Genomic DNA, 27,893 nt, shown 5'->3' with positions numbered 1-27,893 from the left:
ACGACCCCAAACTAGGCGAAGACGGACGCTGCCGCTCGCTTTCCGATGCTCTCTTGCGCTGCGTCGACGCCGATATCTGCGCGCGTAGACATCGGCGTCGCTCGAGTTTCAGCTCGCGTCGCCATGCATTTCTGGCGACGCGACGTCGAAGCGAGAAAACGCTGAACGTACGCTGCATGTTTGGGCCGAGTGAAACCGAATACACCGACGTACTTAAAAAAGTTTCGCGGATACGTCCGAAGTATCTTTAAAAGATCTTGCGGGTACGTCCGACGTATCTTTAAGAAATCTTGCGGGTACGTCCGACGTATCTTTAAGAAATGCTGCGGGTACGTCCGACGTATCTTTAAGAAATGCTGCGGGTACGTCCGACGTACCTTTAGACACAGCGTTCTTAGACACAGGCGTCCGTAGTAGTCCGCATCGCTCGCAGGTGCGCCCTCTCGGCGCGATCGTGGCGTGATAAAGGCGGGTGTCGGCGAGGCTGGAACGCACTCATCGCCGCGCTCTCTCGTCAGCCCCGCTCCTCCTCGCCTACTCTCCGCTCGTATCGCGCGCTCTCTCCGCGGTCGGTTCGCGCCCAACAGGTGGGGGCGCGCGCGTCGCGGGATCAACAAAATCTGTGGCGTGATCGTGACGTCAGCATCGCGCGCGCGTGGCGCGATCGTGGCGTGATAAAGGCGGGTGTCGGCGAGGCTGGAACACTCTCATCGCCGCGCTCTCTCGTCAGCAGTTGCCACAAGTGCAACAACATTAACGTAACGCAAACTACTTAACGTCGTGCGCCCCCGGAAAAGCTCTGCATTTGATCGTGCCCCTCGCGAGGGGGATGTTTCTTCCATCAGGAAAACGGTTACCGCTGGCGGGAATCGAACCCGCGTTCTCGGGCACAGCATTTCTTCCACCCGTCGTCTTGTCATCATTCACTCAGTTAGGACGGTGACGCTGCTGAGTCCAGAAACGGCCGCCAAAGGGCTGCGCTCTAAAATAACAGCTTCAAAATATTTTTTTTCCAGCCTTGCACCAGTATAGTGCAAGCTGCGCCAGCCTTGTTTTTAAATTCAAGCGCAGCGTTGGACGAGCACAGATGCGGTTGGAATGTAAGAACGCAAATGTATGCCCATCTTTCTGCAAAATGACGCCGAGGTCTAACTGCAAGGCACTGAATCGCTGGTTAAAATGGCTTCTGTGTTTCATGAGGGAATCGAATAGGCATGCGCAGTGCGCAAACGCATGGTAGACGTTCACATTAGTTTCAAAGCGCGATCTCCCCAAATTTCCGGACTAAACGTGCGAATCTGGATATGCTACCACTAAACTAATAACTTTTGGCCATTCGAAGTTCGTTTTAACGATCTGCAGCGATCCGAGACTCTATTGTATGTTTGTAGTGAGGCTTCGCGTTTAGTGAAATTTGCTATAAAATACCCCTCGCCTCATCCTCCTCCTCCCAAGAGGACGTAAGGTTAATCAGGAACGGCCGCTGACCGAGTAACAACCTCTTTAGCGAGAGTAGGCCGTCTAAATTCTTGCGTCCTACGCAATAACTGCGGCCTACTGCATCAAAAGTTAGGTCTAAGCACTTAATGCGGCATTTTCGAACAGCGTGACATTATAGGCGCATGCTGCGATAAGTACCTTCAATCATACCGTAAAAGGATTTGAATGCGTCTCAGACGACGACAAGGAACGAAAGTTGTGAGGATGCGTATGTTATATGTATTACTGAATTTCTCTTTTGAAGAAATCAGTAAGCTAACATGACCCGATGACAAGAACGAGCGTACTTATATGCATATGCACAAGCTATAGCGAATACCCTTTCCCTATGTTAGGCTGCGAGCGGGCATCCCTTTGAACACCCACCCCTCTTACAATCGTTTGATACGTTCCACCCCACTTTTATCGATAAGCATTCACCACACATTAACCCTTAAGCCTGCTCGTCTGTCCCTCGATCTTCGAAGTATAAATGGGAATGGAAATATAGGGGAGATTCCTCCTTTAAAGACTAACCTCAGAGGGAGATTTTTCGAGGCTCTTGTTTTGTATGATAATGGTGTAGATTATAACAACGACGCGGTCGCCATGGCTTGCAGGCGTCTGTGCGAACGAACGTGTCGCGCAGACGCGTTTTCGCTTGAGGGAAGGCCCACATCACATTCATACAGTAGCCAGTCGTTATAACGAAATCACTTCACTCCAATTCTCGCTTTATGAGAAGTTTCTCATTGCAGTGCATGAACTGGAAGTTATACCGGCCTTGAACGAAGTACCGCTTATAACGAGGTCAGATTTTTTCTTAACGATGACCGCAGCGTAGCCAAGACTCTCTGCCTCGCTGAAGAAGCCGATCGACTCGCTCGGTTACGTACATTGGCCTCGCAAGACCAGTCGAAATCGTTTCCAAAATCCCGGGCTCGTCACGTCATAAATACCGGATCAGCAACACCAATTCGGCGGGAACCTTATCGATGAGTGTCACCACCACAGCGCTAAGTTATTAACGTCGAAGTAGATGAAATGTTGAAGCAAGGCGTGATTCAGGAGTCTTCGAGTCCTTGGGGAGCCCCCGTTATTCTGGTGATGAAGATAGACGGCTCCTGGCGGCTTTTTGTTGACTACCGCCGCCTGAATGCTGTCACAAAAAAGGATGTATACCCTTTACCACGGGTTGACGACGCTGTTGCTTGCCTCCACTCAGCTTCTTACTTTTCTTCCGTCGACTTAAGATCCGGATACTGGCAGATTCCTATGCATCCAAGCGACAAAGAAAAGACGGCTTTCGTCACACCAGATGGGCTATACGAATTTAATGTCATGCGCTTTGGGTTGTGTAATGCGCCTGCCACCTTCGAACGGTTCATGGAAACAGTTTTGCGTGGTCTGAAGTTGAACAAATGCATGGGCTATCTGGATGATGTCGTCATTTTCGGTCGCACTTTCGACGAGCATAATGCTCGCCTAGCTGTTGTGCTTGACTGCATACAGAACGCAGGCCTCGCATTGAACTAAAAAAAATGTCGCTTCGGTTAGTGCCAAGCCCTTGTTTTAGGCCTTTTGGTTGACAAGGATGGTGTGCGACTAGACCCGCACAAGACTGAGGCTGTCGCATCCTTCAAAGAACCACAGTCTGTAAAATATTTAAGAAGTTATTTAAGATTTAAAATTTAAGGAGTTATTAATAACAGCCGGAGTTACTATGACAAAGTTTCTTTTATGACGCCGCACACCGCATTCATTACGGCCAGCAACAACAGCCTCACTGTTAAAAGCACACGCTGAAAAATGAGTAACACGTAACCTCCCAAAGCGGCAATGCAGCTGCTAAGCACAAAAGCTAAACAATATTTCTCTTGCGACAGTCTTTCAGCTTTAACGGCAAACTCCAGGAAGGTGGCGTCTGCTACTTTGCTAGGCCGATTATTGCGCCCTCAATACATAAAAATGAATTTAACCGGCGTTTTGTAGAGTCCGCTTTAGGTTACATGGTGAAAAAATTAGGACACACGAAGTGGACAGTGTGAGCGCTACTGTAAATTGATTTATTACAAGTACATTATTTCCTTGGGAACCAAACACGTCGGAAGTGTTACAAGATACAAATAAAAGGGGGGGGGGGGCAAGTGTGGGAAAACATTTCAATATAACTTACTGGTGACAGGCGGCAAAGCATCATAAGCTGGTAAAAGGCACTTTTGCTTTGTTTAATCTTTAAGTAGCAGGGTATTCACTGCACGACGCTTTTGATTTATTATATGGTTTAACACACCGAAACTACGCAGGTTATGAGGCCGCCGTAGCGGAGGGCTCTGAATAAATTTTTACCACTTGGAGATCTTTAACGTGTGCCTAAATCTCGAAAAAAAAAACAGGCGTTCTTGCTTTCCGCCTTCACCAGAAAAGCGGCCGTCGGGGCCGGGAGTCGAACCCGCGTACCTGGCGCCTTTTCTTTTCATGTGTCGAGTCTCCTCTGTAAGCTGTGTTTCATTAGGTCTATTTCAGGCGCGGTCAGAATAAGTGAGCATGAGTTCATGTATGCGCTCTGCTCGCTTCATATCCGGAGTTACGAGCTCACGTGCATTGTTGGTACATTAATGAGTGAGGGTTCATTGCTCTTGACCTTATCTCGAAGCATAACCACGCAAAAAACTTGGCCGACTCTTCATAATCAGGCATATACTTAGCCGCACCAAGAATAAGCTAGATGGGGCCGCAAGCTTCGATGTTTTCCCAGCCTTCGCGCCACTAGTGTGAAGCTGTCCCAATTTACGAGCACCGACAAGTGGGCAGGTTGGTATGGAGACATGCTAAATAAAAGCGCAGAAAAACGCGGGACAAAGAGAACTACACAGGGCGAGTGCTATCCCAATTCTCTTGTTATCATTCTACATTAGGCTCTTAGCGTAACTTGAGCGTTGTTTCGCATGTGACCCCATTATGTATAATACGCTTTCACCAGAGCATTTAGGGACACTGTAAACAAATAAAGAAGTAAATAAACGAGGTGGGTTTTGAGGGCAATAACTTTGCGTTCCGGATTACTTTTGTTGTCTATATCTATGTGTGCGTGCTCATGCTTTGTATACGTTCGTACCTCTTCTCTAAAATGCCCTCCGTTCAATGAAACTCTGTAGCCGTCAGAAGTAAAGATATTAAATACATTAAAAGAGGGTAAGACAGCCTTCATTTATCTAGCCTGTTTAGCAGCTCATATGTGTTATGTAGATATTTAGTCAACAAAAGATGCGTCACGTCTCTGACGTCCTATCTCGCGTGGTCATCAATAGGCCATCATTTTATTTTTCGGTACTTTGATTGTGCCGACGTTAAAGTAGGCTGTGATTTTTACAAGTTCTAATGCGTCGATTTGGTTATGAGCGGCATTCGTCGTTTTCGCCTTTGGCAGTGCAAATATTTTCGGGCATGAAATACTTACTGATTTGAGCTAAAATTTACCTTTCTCATGAATGGGGTCTCACTTTTTCCTAAGCATGTATTCGGCTATTATAAGCACGTGCCTTGATATGTCACTTTCAAAGCGGTACTCATCGCTGGACTCTTTCACGAAATGAACAAATTCTTGCAAATTTGCCTGAAGCCATTCATGATAACTTTTTATTATTGTCTATGCTATTTCGCTCAGGATCTACAAAACAAAAGAAACACTGAAAATTTTGACAGCGGTGGCAAACATAAAAGAAATAGTCCAGTTGGGAAGAAAAGCTTAGAAAAGCTGTTGCCATCTGTGTAAATACTGGCCAGAGCGCGCAAATATTCCTATCTCGAAGCGCGCTATCCGAGCCACTGAAATTGCGCAGTCAATTCGCTCTGGACAACCCTCCAAACGGTTTATTTCAAGAGTAATCCCAGGTGAAAAGGGCGCATAGCGAGAGTGTCCAGCAAAACAGAGAGGCGGCGCGCAGAGAGGCGGCGCCGCGTGGTCGCGCCAAAGAAGGGCCGCCTGACTTTAGCGCGGGCGTCCTCATGAAGACGAGTTGCCTGGCACCCGCCTCCCTCCGCGTCCCCCTTTCTAAACGATGCCAACCTGCCACAGAGCAAAACCGCAGCTTGATCCTAAACTACACCGTCATGCGCCCGCACCGGGCACCGAGACAAATTCATGTCGAAAGTTTATACGAAATAACGGGGAAAATAAGTCATCGGACACACACACGCACACCTACGCACACACAAACGCATACATGCGCGCACGCACACATACACGAACTCGCGCGCACGCACGCATGCACGCACGCAAGCACGGACGCAGATACACTCACGTGAACACGCACATGCACGCCCGCACGCACGCACGCATGCACGCAATCATTCACTCACTCACCCAATCACAAATTACGCTGACTGCCGAGAAAGCGTACTATTCGCCACACCCCACAGGGGTCACAGTACCCCTCCGCTAGTCTGCACGCCATCGGCATGCGGACGACGATCTGCATACGAGGCACGAAATATGAGGAAAACTAGACTGTGAAGCCCTTTTCAGCGACTCAGCGCAGCAAGCATGACGGGGACTACAGTGTTTGGGCTGACCACAACGCTGAATACGAAAATAATGCAGCAGAAGCAATTTCACCTTCATAACTAGCTGGTTGGCGACCGTGAACAGTCAGAATGAAAAAAGCAAAATGCGGGAGCCCAGGTCCCAATTTCAACTTGGGCAGGCAAATTCACAAGCGTAATGGTAAATGACGGTCGGTGATCTTACCTTTCGCGACCTGAAGATATGAAATATAAATTTCACAAAATGCACGCAACAGTAACGATTCGAACTCCACGATTCGGTAAGGCGAATGAGGAGTCAGATATAACGCACGATTCTTGTGAATCTGCACGAACGGATACACAAACTTCAGAGGGATGCAGGGAACTAAACGAAGCGGTGCAGTCGGCGAGTCATCATGACAAATACTATGTGAGGTGATGCAAAGCGAGCTTACTTCGTTTTCTTGCGAACGGTACGCACATCGGCGTATATGAGTCAATAGGCAGTTTTAGCATATCGTTTCCGTGTTTGCGTTACCGTTTACTGTGTTACCGGAAGCCTCTTACGACGGTGAAGCCTGTGCCGGTAAGTTACCGTTCGCGGTAACTCTCGCGCAGCGCAGTCGACTCCCGCAAACAGGGTAAACGGTAACGTAAACACGGTAACGATATGCAAAAACTGCCTAATGCAACATTCACGCAACATAACGAAACATAATCGTAAACGTAAAACAGCAGAGGTGAAGTTTTCAGGTGTGTCAAACAACCGGACAGCATCAAATCACACTCCTCAAGGCACGCACTTTAACTGCCGTAGAAGGATGTGTGACGCCAAGTCCACGTGGAAGCGAGCATCATAACAGAGCGCCACCGCAACAAGTAATGACAAGCACTGATACGTTTAATACGCCAAGGCCTCGAAAATGAGCTACTGCTTCCACAACACGCAACTCGCCCATCCGAACCGCTTCGCCATCCTGATACGCGAATCCATAAAAATCTGTGATACTTTTTCCAACGAATACGGGCACTCACAATTGGCGCTTCAGAACAGCCGGCCTATTGACAGCTGCAGCAAGCCGGCCAATTATATACACCAAGTACTACGGTACCAGACCACGGTGCTTACTAATGCCTCCATCGCAGCGCTCAGCAGTAGTGAAGTGCAATCGCTTTGTTGCGACGACGTTACCGACATTAATTCCAACACAAAACGCTGTGAGCCAGAAACATAATTCGGCGAGAGTGCGCGCAATAGCCCCTCAATGAGTCATGGCAGTGAGAGTATCAGTGCATTATGGTGTCAGACGTCCATCCAAATCCTATTCCTATATCAACAGGTCACTGGAGAGTTCATTCCACGGTGCCCTAATTATAAAGAGGAGTAGCCGCATATTCCCGAAACTAAAGGCAGTCGTTCCATTAACTAGTGGCTGTGCGTACGAGTGGATATCGCCAGCAGCATTTACCACAGCAAGCGGCTCCTGCGGCGAATGTCAACAGCGAGTGATGCTCACCACGGTAAGCCCCGCACATCGCGCAAGAAGCGCGCGTTCACTCGCCACTCATGAGTGGTGAGCGGGGCTCGCCGCGAGTGGAACTCGCACTCGCGAGTGGTGAGTGGGGTTCACCGCGAATGGCTTTCGCGCTCGCGAGTGCTGAGCGGGGCTCGCCGCGAGTGGAACTCGCACTCACGAGTGGCGAGTTCCACTCGCCGCGAGTGGCGCTCGTACTCGCGAGTGGTGTGTGGGGCTCACCACGAGTGGAACTCGCACTCACGAGTGGCGAGTTCCACTTTCCGCCAGTGCACTCGCACTAACGAGTGCTGAGCGGGGCTCGCCGCGAGTTGAACTCGCACTCACGAGTGGCGAGTTCCACTCGCCGCGAGTGGCGCTCGTACTCGCGAGTGGTGTGTGGGGCTCACCACGAGTGGAACTCGCACTCACGAGTGGCGAGTTCCACTTTCCGCGAGTGCACTCGCACTAACGAGTGCTGAGCGTGGCTCGCCTCGAGTGGAACTCACACTAGCGAGTGGTGAACGGGGCTCACCGTGAGTGGCGCTCGCACTCACTCGCACTCGCACTGACCAGGCCAAAATGACGGTGAGGTTCACTCAACACTCACTCGTGAATGGTGAGGGGGGGGGGGGGTGTGAGTGCACTCAAGAGTGAGTTTGCCGACCTATGGGCCGCACGGATAACCTGCTAGGGCATGGATAAAAATGAGCCAAATCCAAATGCCCAACGGGAGCGCGCTTTTGTGGTGAATATTCGGAGTATTTGGTGAGTGTTTTTGCGTCTAGTAATTGGCGATTCGAATGGATATCAAGAAATCGGCGGTAGATCTGTCCCCAGACTTCGAAGACAAAGTGAACAGAAGAATTGAGCGAGATTAAGCTAAAAAACGTGATACAATCCTTTCATCCCGTCTCCTTGGCCTTCACTGAACGAATCTGGTTAATATTTCTGTTTTTATCCTTTATTTACAATTTCATTATTTTACAGCCGCCGCTATTAAGCCCTGCCTCCCCCCCCCCTTACTCCGGTTGGTACGAGCCACTTCATTAACGCGAAGCAGAAAAGAAAAGATATGAGCAGTCTTTTCGGAAAGCGTTCTGGAAATTCATGGCAAGACAAGGAAGAGCTTCCTTACTTCGTGCGTGTCATCAGGCGGGGCCAAGAAATGGTCTTTAGGTAGAATTAGAAGGCAGCATTTTGCTGCCACGAGGACTTGCTTGCTTTTTGATGCACAGTTCTAGTGGCCTTCAAGGCCTGTTGCATATGTTTCATATGTTTAATGGCTTGTGCACCAAAAGTCCATAGTGCCATTCTTGAAAGTCGATTTCAATGAAGTTTTTGTAAGAATACCGCATCAAATTGACTGTTTAGTTTAATACGAGCCCAATCCACAATTATCATCCTCATATTAGGCGACTCCGCCGCATATTTTTTAACCAATTGTGGCCGTATACTTCCCGTAGCTGACATTCAAAAAATATCATAAAATACATTTGGCAGTGTTGCATTTGGGTTGCATTTATGCCTTAAAAGCTCTTTACAAATACTCAGGTTCATTCTTTGCATTGCCTCTCTATGCAACTTTTTCCCCTGAGCAACCACTAAGGGAAAATATTCCAAACGTGCGGCACGGATCTTCACAAGGCTACATGTTTCAACATACGGTTCTGCTTTTTTTTTTTAATTTCTATGCGGCTACGCTCACAGACGAGCTGCATGAGAAATATACGCCCTGTAACCTGGTACACAGGGAAACTGCTACGTTCTAATTTTGCTCCATTATAAAGCTGTCTCTAACGCATTCAGAAAATCTATTGCGATGACATCGTCTCAAACTCTGTTGCATTATTTTATGCATAAAAATATACAGTTCATCAAAATATGACTGTGGTATATTGTCACGCAGACAAAAACGACGCAGCTGTCTTGAAAGAAAAACCAAGTTTATTGGGCTTGTGCTACCCTAGCAACTCAGAGAATACAAGGCGGCGAAGCAGTAGTCAACAAAGTGACGTGCTCAGGCGAGTGTCGGCGAATCGAATACCGCGGCGTGTGCTCTGCGGGCATTTATCTCTCGCCGCAAGTGTTTCTCGAACCGTCGAATTACATCCAGAACACTGTCGATCAAAGAAGATTATTCTAGGCTGGTGGCGCTAGTTTGAAAAACTCGCCCTATCAAGGAAATAACTCGTGCGGAATACAAATTATAGAATGAAAAACACGCGATTCCCGTGCCCCACGGATTACATAGATAACACATCCCGGCCCAGCCGATTGGAAAAAACAAAACATAAATACACAAACCCAATAATAATAGACGTGAAACTGTTTGGCTTAATAAGGTCTGGCTGGTAAGTGCTTTGTTAAGGCAACAAATGTTCGAGCCATTACCCACCCCTTATTGATGCGCCTAGTTTTTTTTATTCTTGATTACGTTCCGTATCGGGTTTTTCTATTGCAGTAAACTACTTCCGCGCAACATGCAGGAATTTCATAAGTCGAAGCTTGGGCGAGTTGGTGACACACTGCATTGGCGGGAAGCGCAAACGAACACGAGAACAAGAAAAGAAAAGAAAAACAGCATTCGCTTCGCTTCGTCTCGTCGAAGTTTTTGTTTTCGTCTCTTGTCTCCTTGTTAATTAGCGCTTCCCGCCAATGGAATGAACGATTTGCTGTTGCTTTCTCGCGCGCAGGAAATAAAGCCGTACAAGCCGTTATATCCCAGCCTCCTGACGGGTGAATTAGGTTACGGGAGGACGATCCTGTCCCCATAAGCTGTCGACAAGGCGTGGATTGATTTCAACCTGGTCCTTCACAAGCCCCGCTAATTAGCTTGGGACAGGCGATCGTGAACAAACACAGTTGAAGGGTTGACTCGGAACACATTCTGGTAGCATGAAAAGCCCTCCCACGCAGGCGAGGCTGACATGAGTAACGAGGCGGGAAAGTTGCGCGACTGGCAACGACGCGTCGCGGACGTCGAAGACAGCTGCTTTATGGTTGAATGCGAAAGAGCGGGGGTGTTTGCTTTCACGAAACTTCCTCGAAGTTTTGTGGTCCGCTCTTTCATAAGTGATCTGGGCGGTTGGGTGTGTATATAGAGCCGACTGTTGTCGTCGTGTCGTTGGAGTGATCGCAACATGTATGTGTTATTCAGGGATTGCCGTGATTGTATTTTAATTCAAAGACCAGTAAAAGTATATTAATAACATGATTATTTCTTGAAAAAGGGATGAGTTACCAAGTAAGCCAACAGCAACATTTTTTCTGTACCATATAAAAAAATTCCCCGCATTTCCCCGAGGGGAAGAATGTGAAAGTGCGAATGCACGAGTTGAATTTGCGCGGTTCGGTAATGTTCGCGAAAGAGAGATCACACACACACACACAACTTCAAAGAAAGAAAGATGCATTTATTCACAGACACCTATTTGTGTTGTCGTTGTACTTGATTGCTAGAGCGGATCTCAGCTTTGAAATTTCGTGTCAGTACTCCTTTAAGCGGGTGCATTAGCCCTTCTCACGCCCGATTCCTGGCCAATCCCCCACGTGGGTATGTGCCATGCACAGACACCTATTTGTGTTGTCGTTGTACTTGATTGCTAGAGCGGATCTCAGCTTTGAAATTTCGTGTCAGTACTCCTTTAAGCGGGTGCATTAGCCCTTCTCACGCCCGATTCCTGGCCAATCCCCCACGTGGGTATGTGCCATGTCAGCGGCCAGGCAGCGTGCGCCCATCTCCCCCCGTTGCCAAGGAAGACGAGGAGATTCCTGGCCAATCCCCCACGTGGGTATGTGCCATGTCAGCGGCCAGGCAGCGCGCGCCCATCTCCCCCCGTTGCCAAGGAAGACGAGGAGCGCGCGCACCCGCAGCTGTTGCTATGCGGACGGCGGCGGAATGCGGACGGCGGCGGACGCTTCAGGCTCGCTTAAGATGTGCATTCGCACTTAAAAACGACGCCCATCACCAAAATACTCAGTTTCAAAATTGAAATCTTCAGGAAAGACGAAGTATGGTGGATACGGTAATAATTGGGGAGCTTCTAGCATCAAACTGTAATTCTAGTGTTAAAAAACCGACATACAAGTGAAGAGTTGCATTAAAGTAAAGCTGCAGGCAGTCTTCGCATCATAAATTTCATAACTCAATTAGAGTGTCGCCGGGAGCGTGCGCGAGATTTTATGACTTTTTGGTTTTGAGTTCTTTTCCTGGAGATATGCAAATTTGGACACTGGTGCGCATGCGCTGATGCATGAGGCAAAGGTAAGTTTCGAATCCTGTCACTAAATTAAAGCGTGTATTGTTTCAGAAATAATGACGTTAGGCGTAAAAGCTAAAAAATAACTATATTTCACGAATATACTTGTTTGTGAACGGCACTGATGAAGTCTAGCGTTACAAAACACTAGCACTACCCAATATTACACAACAACAAAAATAAAATATCGATCTGTCTTATAGCAAACGGGCTATATTTATTTCCCCAATCGCAGGAAACAAAAATACCGTAATATAAACACCCCAGAAAGTGGAGGAAAAAATAGCCCCGCCGGTAGCGTAGTGGTTATCGCAGCAGACCGGTATTCTGGAGGTCGTGGGCTCGATCCCATCTGGCGGGCATTTTTTCTCCACTTTCTTTCTTTCCAAATTCTTTATCTGTTTCAATGACCTACCACATCCTCCCCTTTTCTTTCCGAGGTTTTCTTGACTGCGAACCCTTATTTCTGTCTTATTTCAACGAGCCCCTCATTTCCTATTCTGATTCGCTACATGCATAGCGAGGGCCTCTGTTCTGGCAGTCTTGGTGCCATAGGAAGCGTAAGAGGGTTCAACGCTGGTCGACCACTCTCGGCATGTCGTAGACACTCGAGTCACGGCCCGGGGGATAAAAGAAAGTCCCCTTCACCCCGTGTAGTCCGAGTGGCGCTGGCTACCACCCCCAAGCGCAGGAAACCGAAATTCCTTAACATAAATACCCCAGAAAATGGAGGGGAAAATAGCCCCGCGGGTAGCGTAGTGGTCATCGCACCAAAGCGGTATTCTGGAGGTAGTAGGCTCGGATCCCACCCGGCGGGCATTTTTTCTCCACTGTCTTTCTTTCTTTCCAAATTATTTATCTGTTTCAATGACCTAGTACATCCTCCCCTTTGCTTTCCGAGGTGTTCTTGACGGCCAACACACTTATTTCTGTCTCATTTCAACGAGCCCCTCATTTCCTATTCTGATTCGCTCTCTCCCTCTCTCTCTCTCTCTCTCTCTCTCTCTCTCTCTCTCTCTCTCTCTCTCTCCATATATATATATATATATATATATATATATATATATATATATATATATATATATATATATATATATATATATATATATATATATATATATATATATATATATATATATATATATACAGAAATACAGAAATAAAAGTTGGCAGTTAGTTGATGAAAGCTCATGGGTGAATGTTAGACCTTCCCCATGCGCCTCAAAGGCCTTTAAAACACCAGCAATGGCTTCGTCATTTGTAAAACCAGATCGCTTTCTTAAAAGAACAAGGAAGTCATCAATGGAAGTCATCAATGAGGGATCGGTCTTAAGGCCTGTGCTATTTCTGATTTATAAAAATTACATAAATAATGACATTACGTCATCTTTGAGGCTATTCGCTGACGATTGTGTACTGTATAGAAAAATTTCTTGTGAAAGTGATTCCCAAGTAATTCAAAGTGATGTAAACAGGATTAATGCTTGGTGAGAAAAATGGCGAATGTGAAACCTGAAAAAAACTGTCTCCATTAGGTGTACCAGAAAAGGAAATATCCACTACCAAATTTTTATATAAGAGATTGCTCAATAAAGGGTGTAAATGAATTAAATACTTAGGAGTGTACATCTACACTGGGCTGGCACAGGACATTGATTATATTACCCGCAAAGCTTCAAGGACATTGGGTTTTTGGCACCGAAACACAATCACCTTCCCGCAAACTGCCAGAGACCTAGTGTACAAAACTAACATATGGCCTATACTCCAAAGTGGTTGCATGGTATAAGACCCTCCAACCCATCTTGACAAAGCTAAATTGGAAAAAGTTCAAAACCTCGCATCCAGGTATGTGTTAGGAAAATTGGTAAAAGACAAAATTGTTGGTAGGAATACCCTCTTGAATTTACTTAATTGGGAATCACTCGAACATTGGGCAACTGTATTTTGCTTTAAATTATTTGATGAAGTTTATTGTTCACAAATTGGTATGCCGCGCGAAACGTATATTTTTCCGCCTCCTTACATATCCGCCCGCCCAGACCATATTTACAGTTTTCGTGACATTATTCGTACATCGAGTGCGTTCCTTGGCTCAGTTTTTTCCTAAAATCATTCGTCAGCGGAACGAGATTACCATCTTCAGTGTTTGTACACCATTCTAGTAATACATTTCTGTCTACAGTTAAGTCACTCGAAGGCCTAAACTAACATTGTCATGTGTTTGCTTTAGCGGGAATTGTGCTGTTTGCTCAAATCACCTGTCAAGTGTGCTAAATATTTTGTCAGTGTTTCTTGTAATATAAGAATTGTATTTTTGCAGCCTCGCAGCACGAACCTTTTTTTCAATTATTGTACCAATGATATCTTTTCGCGTGGTGTGTTTCAGGGCTATTGGAAATGTATATATTCCACTTTATTGCTTTGGCGTAATTTGCATCTTTCAATCACGCGTGTGTAGAGTACTTGTGAGTGCCTTTCTTTTTTTAATTATCGTAGTAACGCAGTATTTTCACGTAGCATGTCTCAGGTTATGTTAAATGTTTATTTTCGTTTTTTAACGTCCTGTCTTGCTTGTTATTAAGCACTTCTGAGTGTCTTTTTTGTGTATCCCCCCACTGCAAGGCGCTGTGGGTACTAACTAAATAAATAATATATATTATATATCAGTGTGTGGACTTTTTTCTTAAGTTGTAGCGTAATAAAAGAATTCTACAGACGCCAGCTAAATGCTTCCTATCAATTCAATTGTTTGGCCACCAGGTATAATTTGCTAGCAGTCAAATATTCACCATTGGTTGTTGTGCCTCGCCTTGACGGTTCAACCTTCGGTGCTTTGCCACAGCTTCCCGTTCCTGGTCAGGTCGTGATTCTCAGCGGCCAGATAATCTCTGTTCGTGCAGGCAGCGAACGACTCGTGGCCTTCCCATAGCTAGCAGGTTTCGCGCACCATCAACTATTCACCGTAAAATTTCTAATTATTTGTGGCCATAAACTCCCCCTACCTGATATGTACAACATACCACATAATAGCTTGGACAGCGTTGCACTTAGGTCCGATAAGATATTTCCGCTTTTTTCTCCCATTCGCTTTAGGTGGATTTGGTCATTGCGGATGAAATGGCTGCGTATCTGCTCCTTTAATTGCAAATGTCGACGAAAGACGATAGTCGACTGGCGCTCCTGCCAAACAAATGCCTTCCTTTTCTTTCCCGCCCCCCTATCATGCTGTTCCTCTCCCGTCTTGTTCATCCCAAGATAACACGCTAGACGTTTGCTTAAATCATTTTAAGTTTACCGCGTTCAACTGCTCCAGGCCGGGTGCCTCGATGCCAGCGCTACCATACGGCGGAGACGCGCGTGATTCGAGGTGCCCTACTCACACGTTTATAGAACCCAATTGCTCTACCCCACGTGCGCTCCAAGCGGAATGCACAACCAATCTAGTGGAACGTTTCGTTAGTATTTCCGTTCGTTTTCTGAAAATGCCGCCAGAAGCTATAGTGGCGCGGGCGACAGCAGACGCCGGAGTGAAGCAGTGGATGTAGTAATTCGTTTGCTGTCGCTAAAACCAAGCACCCATGAATTTTAACTCGAAAGTGTTTTATTCGCGGATACACAAAGATTTCGGTGATGACATACCCGTCACGGAAGTGACGCTATTACAACGAAGCGAGCAGCCTGTAAAGGGTGCACCCCTGCACGCAGGGTCGTCCTGCGGGGAAGCAACATTTAGTTATAAGGGTACGTTATACCAGAGTCCTTCAATGCTATACTGGTCACGAAACTGCTCCGTAACTCAATGGGAGAGCTTCACATGCTGCGTTTGACCGCCGCGCAGTGGCGCCACCGTCTCACTGAGGTCACTTCCACGGGCGGCGTTGCGCTGGCTCGAACGGCGGAGACGCGGCGAGTTTGTGTTTGTTATGTGCAGGAAGAAAAATGTAACGTGCATCTCGCGCTGTTGTGATATGACTTAAGTAGTGCAACAACGATGCGGAACACATGTTGTGTCCCGGGATGTCGTTCCTCGTACAACGATACAACAAAAAATGTTTTCTTGTTCTGTTTACCCAGCGACGGGCAGCTGCGTGAGAAATGGAGGCGCGCCATTCCAAGTCAAGAAACGGGAGATTTCAGCTTCGATTATAAGTGTGTGACAGTGTGTAAGAATGCACTGTGTGGGAGAATGAAAAAAAAACAATGTACCCTTTTGAGAGCATCCTGGACCTAGAACTGTACAAGGCTATCTTAAAGCCGGATTTTCATCAGATCAGTAAGATGGTAGTGGTGCGTCATTACCTGTTTGCAAACATGTGTTACCTTGCGCTCAGGCTCGCATGTAAAAAAAGCTTTTGGACGTCCTTCTGCTTTTACTTTTCATATTTCCGCGAAATATCCCTTAAAGTTTGTTTTGTAACCGCGCGTGGCTGCTTCCGGTTTCCTTATCTGGAGTTTCAACCGGAGCGCCCGTTTGCTCTTTTTGTTGTACGTCCCGTCGGACAATATTGTTTGATATGGAAAGGGTGTCACCTTGTCGCTAACTTGATTTTTTGCTTCTTCGACAATGTCCTCGATCCTATTTCCATGGATCTGAAATTATATAACGTTCCCAGAGTAATGCATGCATAGCAAACGCCGCGCAACTCACTTAATCGACGTTCATCTGTGCACGTCATACTGCGGACTGCTTCTTCGATGTTTGTGTTTCATTCTAGTCTTTTGTAGAGCAGGAGCTCGCTAGCTCGCTGCGTTCAGAAAAGCTTTGCGTCGTTCTTGGCTACTTGGCAATTTTCTGTTTCCTCCGTCTGCTGCACATCGCAGCGCGAAAAAATAAATTTTTGTACGCGGGACTACGCTCTTTTGTCTCCCTTCGTAACATTGAAGCTTTTTGTTGCGTGTGATAAAATCATTTTTATTGTACTTTTTTCGCTTCGTCTTTTCGCAAGGATTGCAAAGCGTGGAAGCGGAAAGACACACGGTGCAACATATATCTCTTGAACGATGGGAGACCTTACGGTCCAGCCCCGCCTTGCCGATCCAGCTCGCGCTGGCGACCAGGGGCCAGGAACTGCTGGCCGTATATGGGTCCCGAAACCTGGGAACCACCCCGTCCGACGTCTGAGAAGACGCCGCCATTTTATTTGAGGTCAATAAATGTTTTCTACTACTACTACTTCGCGTTTCTGCAGCGTTTTTAGATGTTCTCAAGTATGAACCAACTCATCGAAACGACAATACTATTGGGCTATCTCTTTTAGCGTTCTGTGGATTCCATAGTAATAAACGGATTCAATAATAGTGTAGTCTGAATGACGCGAACTCGTTTTTTTTTAATTTTTTTTATTGTATTATCGATAGGCCCGCAGCAGTCCGTGACTACGGAGCTACCGTATGTGTGGTATTTACAACTTTTGCTTTAAGAAAAGAAGCAATAGAGATTTAAAAATCGGTAAACACGACGGTCCAGCGCTTGTGCCGGAGGACGCAGAAGCCGTTGGCGTTCGCGGCCGAAGTCTACGGTAATTTACTTCGAAAAATAAAACCCCATTGAAGGCAGGTGATATACACAATGAATAGACTATTCATCGCTAAGTACTACGAAAAAAAGTACATTTAATCAGCGCACAGACACCAAAAGCAGGGAGCGTTTGCACGCCAAGAGCTGGCCAATATGCCGTACGCGCGACGGCTGGATGCCCTTCGTGCGGCGGTAGCGCCTGTAGTGGCGTCCGTGGTCCCTATATGAAACGAGCGGAGAAGTTTCGTGACCAGTAAAGCATTGAAGGACTCTGGTTATACTTAGGGGTGTTCTTTTTCTGGTTTTATATTTTAACGCAAAAGTGTTTTTTGCCGGAATACACCAAGATTTCACAAACGTCATATCCGTCACGGAAATGACGCCAGTACACCTTTGCCGAAGCGACCCGGCAAGAGGACGTCGCTCGCCAAGCCCACCCACGACAGCCGCCGACCCGCAAATCATACTCAGCTGCAGATTTCGCTGCACATTTCACTGTCGTGTTTTACCGATTCCTATGGAAGAGGAATAAACCCCACTTTTTTAAATAAAGGAACACTGCGAATATGACTTATACGTTGATTTTCTGCCTTAAGTTTGCGTAATGTCTTGTTCTTGTTCAACAATGTTGACAAGTATGAACATTGACACTGGACGTAGACGTTTAGATTTGGCGTCGGGTTTATAAGACTATTGCGCAGCTTCTGCTTCTCTTTGAGCGTGTGGCTAAATCGAATCACGGACGGACGGACGGACGGACGGACGGAACGTGTTTAAGTAACCCAAGAAAGACTATCGTCTTTAAAAGAACGCCTCAAAAGTTCGTAGAAGATAGTTGACCAAGTTTGTCATCCGGATTGCGGACACTTTATTGGCGAGATAAAGGGGAATCTTTTTTTTTTCCCTGGAACAATTATTCGGAACGCCGCCATGGCAATTTTCACATGGGGAAGGGGTCAAATTAGCAAAATAAAAAGGCTGTGGGATTATTGGAGGCTAATCAAGGTCAAATAAGGGAAACAGCTATGAACATTTCAACCCTGTTCCACGGACCATCGATACAGACGACGCTCGCTTTGAGCCAGTCTTTATCGGTCACTGTAAACGGGGCAAACCGGATCTTTCACGTATGTTAACGTTCCGAGTCGGCATGTCTAAACGTGCGTGAGTTCGATGGGGAGGGCAGGAGGAGAGAGAGAGGGAGAGAGGAAGGAAGGGAGGGAGAAAGGTAGGAGCCTGTTATCCGGCCAGTGTTGACGCGGAAAGGTTATGTATCCTGTGACGCAGTGCACTCGGCTTCGTTTTTGATCGAACGTCGTCACCTCTGCGTTATCTACCCGGGAATAAATGGCGAAAAATTGCGCGTCGTTGTTAAGACAGGTGGCATTGTTTCCGCAGAGTTCCCTACAAGCCTTTTGCTTACCTTGTTCCGTTACTTACATGTGCTGTCATTTCCAATCACCGGGTGTTTGCCTTTCGTGTTACGATCCGTGTAGGATTTAATTAGCGGAGACCGAAACTAACCAGCGTCATTTTTGCGATGCCCGTCATCTCCTGGTACACCCCATCACCCACAGCACTTGATCACTGTTTACCCGTTATGCATGCTACGAGACGCGGAAATTTCTTCGGGGCGTCGCGTAAGGTTGAAGCTAGGCTTTGTACAAACGATGAAAGTATGGCTGCTGCTACTGATAAATGAACCTAAGGGTAAGCCTTGTTCTATATTTTTCTTCCCCGGGATTTGTTACCTCAGCCAAGTTCGTAAGCATGCTACATAAAACGACGTTTACCTTTGCCAATCGGGCTCTCAACAAGTTTAAAAGAGTTCTGCCATATGAGAAACCCTTGTTCAACAAAACACGCAGAGAAGAGAAGGCGAGGCAATTTAAGTTAGGCCAGTTACTCTGTGAGGCTGAAATTTTTGTTATCCTGAATGTTTCACTGGAGTATGCCTCCTCGTCATTGATGAATAATCGAAGGATCTTTTAGATCTGTGCAACCTGTCTACGCAATCGGCGCATTCGACTCGGGGTAACTTGTCTGTCCATAACGATAGGCAAAATTTAACTTGCGGAGTCCGCGTCGAATAGAATACAACGAGAGGGTTCACTCTCAGCTAGTTGGTGTACAGTGCAGTTCTTAAAATACTAGCAAAGCTGCAGTGCGCATGGTAGTCGCCCCCAGCTCCCCACCCACATGTTCGGCAAGAGATAAGGTAAGGAAGAAAATGAGGAATGTGAAGATCATGCAAACTCATCATGCATTATCGAGTTCATGCAAACTCATGATACATAAGGCTAACGGAAGCCTTCGCGCTTCCCAACCTACCTAACAAGCAGGTGTCCCAGCCCCGGTACCTCTGCTCCCCTTTGGTGGACGCATGCGACCGTACCCTGCTCTTCCTCAAGTTGCGCACCGCAGCAAGCGAAGCACCACATTCGGCGTGAACGTTTCACTTAACCCCACTACCTTTTCCTAGGATTCAATCTGCCAGACCCGTTTTGTGCGTTTACTCTGAACGACCTTGCACGAAGGCGGTGCTCTCTTGCTACAAAAAACAACATTCCGTCATCCCACAGACAGCGGTCAAGAACGTATGTATATGAGGATCAAACAAGAAAGGCTGATCAAACTGACCTTTCTTGCGGCCTCTTCATCGTTCAATTACTCTGAAACGGCTCCATTTTTTTGTCATTGGCATTCGGGGTACCACCACGGAAAACTATCGTGCTATTTAGTCATTACAACTTAAATACTCAGCCCGAGTATGCCATTTACGCTCAATTCACTGCACTCGCCAAATACACGTTACTATATGTTAACTGTATCATGCCACAACTCCACTAACTCGTGACTTCCCTTCAAATACCAAAGCACTAAAAATTTATGGAGAGTCGACTGGCCACCGAATGCGCTGCCTGGGCACACCCCATCATGGCATTCAATAACAACCAGAGTATCACGTATCGGCCGCCAGCTAACATCACGTTGAAGGGTCTCCTTGCGCGACTTCTTCCACACAGCCATTCCACGCTCACGTCCTGTTACAGCGAATGTGAGCTAGGCTTTGGAGCGAACAATTAAACCTCATGTTTGTTTATCTAAGTCGGTGTTGAATCACTCCAGATTATGAAGTAAGTCGTAAACACTATTCGCGGGGTTACTTAAGCCGTAAACACAAGAAAGAGAAGAACTATAACAATCTTCTGTCTGCTGACTTGTAGCACTCACCACACCCAATAGCATCTGCTGGCATTTGTAATGTAGTCCGTGCATTGGTAGAATAAAATTTTTTCGTGCTCTCCCGAGCTCTTCGTACGTGCACGCGTAATCATCATGCCTCTGATGGTGAAGTGCAACGCCATTGAGACGATCCTTAAAGTCACCTCACCGGACGCATTGGAGGGAACCACGTGCAGTGAGAATGTCTTTCAAGCTAAAAGTAGTTATAGTGAAAGTCGGAACAGGAAGGTGCCACTCACTATGGGAATTTGAAATTAGGCTTATCCAACTGAGCGCGCTCGATGCCATCAGCTGTAAAAGTTTCTGGAAAACTTTTTTTGCGACATAGGTTGTAACCGAAGGACGTCAATGTGCGTGCTGTGGCGCGTGGCGTCGCAGTGAGCGTAGCAGGGCCATTGAACTGAATCTATTTTCATTTCCGAACTGTCTTTATGTTGTCTAAGCGGAAATCTCTTCGTCGCAGAGTTGCAACTTCATTTCGCGGCGACACAAATTTCCGGGTGCTGAAAACACGGTACTGACGGCTGCGTAAATTTCTGTAAAACAACATTTTATTCAAAAGTGGGCGACTTCATTGCAAATTCCTCCAAAATTTGGCCCACGCTGTTTACTTTTCAGAAGTGCCAGCCAGGTTCTTTTCACCAACAACCTAACGTTCGTCATTCGGTAACTTTGCTTCGTTCTGCATAAATAATCAATAGGAGATAAGCCCTCTTTACTGGTTTTGTTTCCATGACTTCTGATACTGACTTCTTAGGGCAATGTTTTTGCTCCTCAATAAAAGTGCATCCTACTGACGCCCTGCAGTTCTCCTTCACGCTTGTGTGGCGTAAAACTAATCAGGCAGCTGCCGGCTGTGTTCACGATCAAAACTTTTCGACTCGTGCTAAGCGGAATTTACACTTTCAGAGTGCTCTTCCTTGTGTGAGCTCGTTTGGGAAGAAGAATGGCTCTGAAGTGCTGTACTTTGGTAGATGAGGCTCTTGGCCTAATTTGGAGAATTTAGAGGCGCCCGATACAATATTCATTTTAAGAAATACTCTAACAATAAAGCTAATCTAAAGTTCAAGCTAAAATTGTTATTAATAAATCCGAATTTATTGTGAACAAATATGCGAAAGCGGCCTGTTGATCATATGTGACGAAATGCTAGAACAATTATAAGGTTATAACTACCTCGGTCAGGTCGTATAGGCCGAGCCCAACCATGAGAAACAAATCCAGCGAAGAGTAGGTATGGGCCGGGTTGCACTCTGCAAACACTTCCAAATGAAGAAAACCAATATACCTTTGTCACTGAAAAAGAGTATATACAACCAATGCGTCCTTTCGGTGATGACATATGGAGCGGGAGCTTGGCTTGAAATAACTTGAAAGCAAACTGAGGTCGGGTAAGGGGTCCATGGAAAGAAGAATGATAGGAGTAATGTTGACGGAGAGGAAACGAGCTTTCTGGATTAGAGAACAAACTAGAGTGGGAGATATCATATAGTTCAAATAAAAAAAAGAAATTAACCTTCGCTGGTGACGTAGTTAGTCGAAATGACGAGCGGCGGACTTGCAGACTGACAGAGTGAATACCGACCGGTAGGTGTAGAAGAAGGCGAAGGTCAGTTACTCGATGAAGGGAAAAAATAAGGAATTTAGGCGGCAAAGAATGGACTCGTGCGTGCGGCACGGAAAAGGAGTGGTTGGTGGTTAATGGGAGAGGCCCTCGTCCTGTAGTGTACTTAGTGGACTGTTCTTGTTGATGATAATAGAATAATCCCGTCTTCCGTCTTCTCAATGCTGTACCCCCCGGAATATTTTGAAATACCTTTTCGAAAATGCCCATTCCCTTGCCTTCGGTGGCACAATAGGCCCACTTTTAACTCGTCCTACTGTCCTAGAAAACTCATTTTAAAGGAGCCATGAAGAGAAAATGCAAGTTGGTTTTATTCGAAAGATTTCGTGTTTTATAGTGCCCCCAGCGCTTGTCCGGATACAAACGGTGCTTTATTCACTGAGAAATTAAACAATTCAGGTTAAAATTTTGATTTTCCCGCTCAATCGTGCGTTTACATCACTAGAACCGACGGCTCTGCAGCCTAGAGTACCTTCATTCACGCATCCGCCGTACAGGGTAGAGACACGTATACGCTGGCGCCGCCATTTTCGGTTGCTTGCTCGCCGCCGAAGCAAGTCATTGTGTCAAAACCGCGCTAAAATTATCGCCGCAACGCAGTTTACTGAAGAAGTTTGAATCATATTGTCTGTTTCGCGTTGCTAGGTCTCGTGGGAAACGAAAAGAATAACGCGTTGAGCCCGTTGGCCCAATTGCGGCGGCACGGGACCGTTCAAAGGTTGTCTCCACCCTGTACAGCGGTGTTGGTTTGTTCCCGCGTTTCTTTACGTTCCGTAACCTAGATGGCGCCACCATACCGTGGCAAGCGTTTGGTTTGTTTTTGCCCGCATTTAAACCTGGCTTGTTTTTGTTCTGGGAGAAAATATTCGTTCCCTGAAACAGTGCTCGCTCGACAAATGGGGTCACATAAGGCAATGTTGCTTTCGTCAATCGTCCAGTGTCGTCTGAGACAACCCCAAGCCCCGTAGTGCTGTGCTGCAAAACACCAAGCATGCTGTGCGCAGTACGAACAGCAGAACGCATCAGTACTTCTAGGTTTACATGTGCTTTCGTAACTTCCCTGTTTGTCCCATCATTCTTATTGCTTTGTAAAGAATGTGCCCTAAATTTAAGCGCAAATCGCTCGTTCGTCTCGTTTGTAAGTTCTACCTAATTCGCGTCTGCTTCTGCCAGCCTCCGCCAATCGCAGAGCTTAGCTCATGTGACGACATAGGTTCTGTTGCGGGAAATGAGCTGGTGGGTCGCATGACCATTCCCGTTTTTCCTAATTATGTAGCTTATTTGAGCGAAGTTTACGTTAAAATTGGTGTCAGTATGATTCTAACGAGGCAATCTTTTGAATGAACCAAACTTGTGTTTTCTCTTCATGGCTCCTTTAATACAACTCATAGTAATAAAAACAAAACTCATGGAATCACACGACCAGTCGCCTAACTCGCCGTTCAGCACTCACTCCTGAGTGCTTCAGTGCGCTGAGGCAGCACTCACTCGTGGGTTCTCTCGACGGCAGCGACGGTGAGCCTCTGCGTTGGCGGCGTGAAGTGCATCTCAAGAAGGGGCTGTGACCCGTGACTTAGGAAGCAAGCGCGCATCACCGTCACGTTTTCGCCAAGCGTCGCGCAGTCGAGTGCCTCGTGCGGGCACAGCATACTGCCTCCTCTCCTCCCCCCCCCCCCCCTTCCCCCGCTCCCGCACACTTCTGGAGAAGCGTCTCGCTATGTCACCACGGCGAACCGCCGTGCCCTCCCAATTTCTCGGCAGTCTCCTCCTCTGCTTTCTTTCACTCTTCGGACTTGCCGTCGTTCTCTGGATGACACCGACGACGACGCCCCTCAGCCCACCCCTGAAAAAATGGAAGGTTTGCGACCCATTCAATGCAATTCAAATTTATTCAGAAAAGCGCCATTGCATATTGCGGGCTGCATATGGTTGTCTGGTTAAGGCTGTTCACACTGATACACTATTGAGAGCCGTTTTTCGGGTGAAAAGGACAAAGGGTTGTGTTCCGTTGGAGCCTGTATGGTGGCTGCATTTCATAACAGGCTGGCGTTCTCGTGTAAAATAGGGCATGTCAGACTAGGCCATTAATACGTACGGCTTGCTGCTTCTGGTACAGCGTCTTCTGGTTTTCGTCGTATTCGAGAGGCCCTCGCGTGGATATTGGTTGTGACTCACGCTCCGATCTTGTAGACTGGCCCCATATTGCCGTTATTACCAGGAATGTAGCCGAATCGCCCTTGTTTAACCTAATAAAAGCTATCACATTTGCCTATCTCGGCGACACAATCCGCGGCCGTTCCATTGGGTCGGGACCGTGTTTCGGGGGCGGCTTGAGCTACCAGAATCCCGCAGACTGCACTCATCGCAACCTCCCTTACCTCAGAAATCAGAAATCAGAAAAGGTTTATTGTGCAAAATTCAGATGACATGTGCAAGATATACAGAAAGAGGTCCCATAGTCAGACCTCAAACGATCTCTGATTCCCAATCCCCTTTTTCCGCCGCGGGGCGTTCGTAGACCTTTGGTCGCATATTCGCACCATGTATTCTGGCCTGACCCGCCGACTAGCCGCGCAGCAGCTTATCGTCTCGCGTTGGCCGTACTCGCATGCGGCGTACTCGTACGGTCGACAGAGAGCCCGCTGCCGCCGTCGCGACCACGACATAAGCCGTCGTGCTGATGCCGTGTGTCGCTGGCCGACGGCGTATCGCCTCGCGGCGACCAGCACCGATTCTCTTGAAATTTCCCGTCTTCTCAGCCACCCAACACTTCCTCAGCTTCACGCATTTCGGAAACTCGCAAAAGCAATTATCCATGCACGATTTACACAGCTCACTTGCGTGAGGCCGCATTAGAAGGGCTTCCGCGGAGAGATGATGGGGCAAGGGAACCCTGACACTAACGTCACAACCGGAAGTTCGCCGCAGTGGCGACCAGCTGGGGCGACACTCCCCGAGGTGCTGTGTCGGCTGGAGTGACGTGTTTCCAAACGGTTTTAATAAAAATACTGTGCATGTGTGGAGTTTCGTTGCAGGTGGCCTTTAACGCTTGGTGGTCAGAAAACTGCTTTTTAGCCGACGCATAGGAGTACACCTAGTGGACGTTTTGTGGTTATTTCGTGTATTGGTGGCCATGGCAATGTCCACATAACTTAGGACGCTCGTGCTCTAAGTGCCAGCCTCAACAAAGAAACCAATGTTTGTTGCACTAACCTTTCAGCGTTTGCTGCCGCAGTGCTGCTGGTCAGTCAGCCACGAAAATGCCACGGAAACACCGCCTCTATTTCCTCATATGCTGCACGTCGACGTCGGGCCATGCCCTATCAACTGAGCAAATGAATACGGCTCCTGCGCTGAAGTTTTGGTGACGTGCAACACCTACTCGTGCCAGAAGCTTCTGGGTAGTACAAAAGTAGACGACTCGCGCCGCCCTCCTTATGTTTTGAATTACAAGCCACAGCGAAACTTGGTTGTAATAAGTTTATACGCGTTTTGGTGCGTTTACGTCATATCATAGTGAATAAAAACGCTCTAAAGTAGTTTCAGAGGCTTCAGAGGTTTCAGACCCGCACGATTTACGAAAGGTAGGGTACATGTATACTAGTGAGTACGTGAGGCGTGAAATGGAAAAATTAAGTACAATTAAAGGACATGAAACAAATACCAAATCGCAAGTTCGCTGTCGGCTTAGATGTGTTCCTCCATATTTACATAAGACAGCCGAATACATGGTGCGCGGCTCAAATATTTACATACGACCGTCACTGACTGTGTTCGTTATCTTCTAGTGCAAGGGTCGGCAATCTACGACCCGCTGCCAAATATGGCCCCTCGGCCGCAGTATTATGCGGCTCCCAGCATGTCGTCACAACCCCCAACCACTACCCCTGTCACTAAAAATCTGAACGCCGACACGGCAGTATTGACCACAAATGGGGTTGGACGGCGAGACAAGAACTGAGAATTGGTCTCTTCAAGTTGCATTGTCCCCATGTTCACACTTAGCATGATTATTGTCAATTATCGACAAATATCATTGGCAATGCGCTGAATTTTATCTCTTTGCCTTGAAAGCCCCGCTTCCCCTTCCACCCGATTTGTCGTTCCGCCAAGTCGGCTTCATTCAACTCGACCGTACAACCAAAAATGTTGCCGACCCCTGTTTTAGTTTATTACTGTGCAAGGTGGGAATGTATGTCGAAAGTGTGTAATTAAATAAGGTGAGAGCAAGAAAGGAAACGGAACAGCCACTAAGTTCCCCTTGATCGTTTCCTTTTACGGCCCGTACTTCAAGAACCACAAAACAAAGTTCACGCTTCTGACGCAAGCTGCATTTTGGCACTGACCAACGGTACAAAAAAAAGACAAGCTAGCGCTGCACCAAGCATTCGCAACGGCGACGCGAACCAGCAATGCCTATAATGAAAGTCCACGCTTAAGTGCGCAGGTACGCAAAAGCGCGGCTCACTGCAGCAGACGAGCCTGCGGTCCGGCGGACTCCCTGACTTTACACACGGTCATCGCCCATTGCGTTACTCCTTTTCTTTTTGGATCGGCTGCTGTTGACAAGCCCTTGTCGCTAAGTGTATTAGTTTAAACGACAAGCTCTCGCTTGAAATTCCATCTATACGGCTGTTGATCGGTGCCTGTGAGTGACAGAGCACAGTCACCGTCCTAAGAATTCTCTCGATGCTGTAAACGTATAAAAGCTGCAAAGCTCTCTTTCCTTGTGTCAAGTTGATCACCGGAAGAGATCGGACGCGCCGGGGATGGGCGGGAGAGCACGTCGCAAAACAATCGGGAGCATTCAACTCATTTTGCTTCTGTCCCCGCAGCTTTGTGCTGCCTGGAAGTCGGCTGTGCAGCGTCGCATGGGCAGCGCGGGAGCGCCGCCGCTTCTTCCGCGTGCGACGTCAGCGCTGCGGCTGTTTCGTTCCGCAGGGCTTCGTTACTGTGGGAAAGGTTGTTTGAGTGCCGACTTTTTCAGACATTCAATGTTTTTCTGTACAGGCGTTCCCTCCAACGCGCCACATTATGTTCAAGTCGTTCACTTAAATCTCGTTATAGTTCTCGGTATAGCACGTTTTACTCTTTGTACTGCGATGCCTGTGCATCTGTACGTAGCGATACGTCTTGGTGTAGCGACACGAAGGCATTATATCCTATGATAAAAAGAGGGAGATGAAAAGTCAAAGTTCGAATCAATACCAGCGAACAGAACAGCGCCGAGTAAACTCGCAGACCTTTATCCGAGCTTTAGCTTGCCCAACTTCTCGTTGCACCGAGCGACCATCACTGGCTATAGATTCAGAGCTGCTAAAATCCGACTGCCGTGCCTCAACCGACAAAGGCGGCGTTACGTACATGTCCTCGGAACGGGAGAACGCGCGCCCCGTCTCTTATCCGTGCAGACTGCTCGCCACGCACGATCCAGCTGCCTGTGACTGTTGCTTATAGGCGCGGAAAGACGGCGCTTCTTGCTGTCCTACTTCACGGCAGGGGGAACAGAAAACTGCATCGTATAGGGCCACTTTTCGCTTTGCAAGCGCGTCATGTTTAGCAAAAAGATGCGGAGCTTACGGGAAGAAAAAAAGATAGAAAAATGCTGAAACATTCTCACGTGAAGCCGTGGTGTGAAATTTCAAGCAGGCTGCAAAATCAAGCCCATGATAGCTCTTACTCTTATCCAGGGCAGTATCATTACGCGGAGGGAATCGACT

At 47.2% G+C, this 27,893-nt stretch overlaps 1 protein-coding gene across 5 annotated transcripts in view; it reads left to right on the top strand.

Annotated features, from left to right (window-relative positions):
* The window catches only part of LOC144163424 (uncharacterized), a 204,055-nt gene that overhangs the window by 22,003 nt on the left and 154,159 nt on the right, over positions 1-27,893 (top strand). Inside the window, exon 3 of one of the 5 annotated variants that reach the window (XR_013320925.1) lies at positions 16,732-16,931. The exons of the other annotated variants lie outside the window; for them this stretch is intronic. The gene's annotated coding sequence lies outside the window, so the exon portion shown is untranslated. Of the gene's footprint in view, positions 1-16,731; positions 16,932-27,893 lie in introns of those variants that run through there. 5 annotated transcript variants of the gene reach the window in all.

Source organism: Haemaphysalis longicornis, unplaced genomic scaffold (assembly GCF_048455015.1).
Source record: "Haemaphysalis longicornis isolate Haplotype H1 unplaced genomic scaffold, Haemaphysalis longicornis Haplotype H1 scaffold_12, whole genome shotgun sequence".
Classification (NCBI taxonomy): domain Eukaryota; kingdom Metazoa; phylum Arthropoda; class Arachnida; order Ixodida; family Ixodidae; genus Haemaphysalis; species Haemaphysalis longicornis.
The sequence above is the reverse complement of the archived record's forward strand: the minus strand, read 5'-3'. Positions and strand labels throughout refer to the sequence as shown.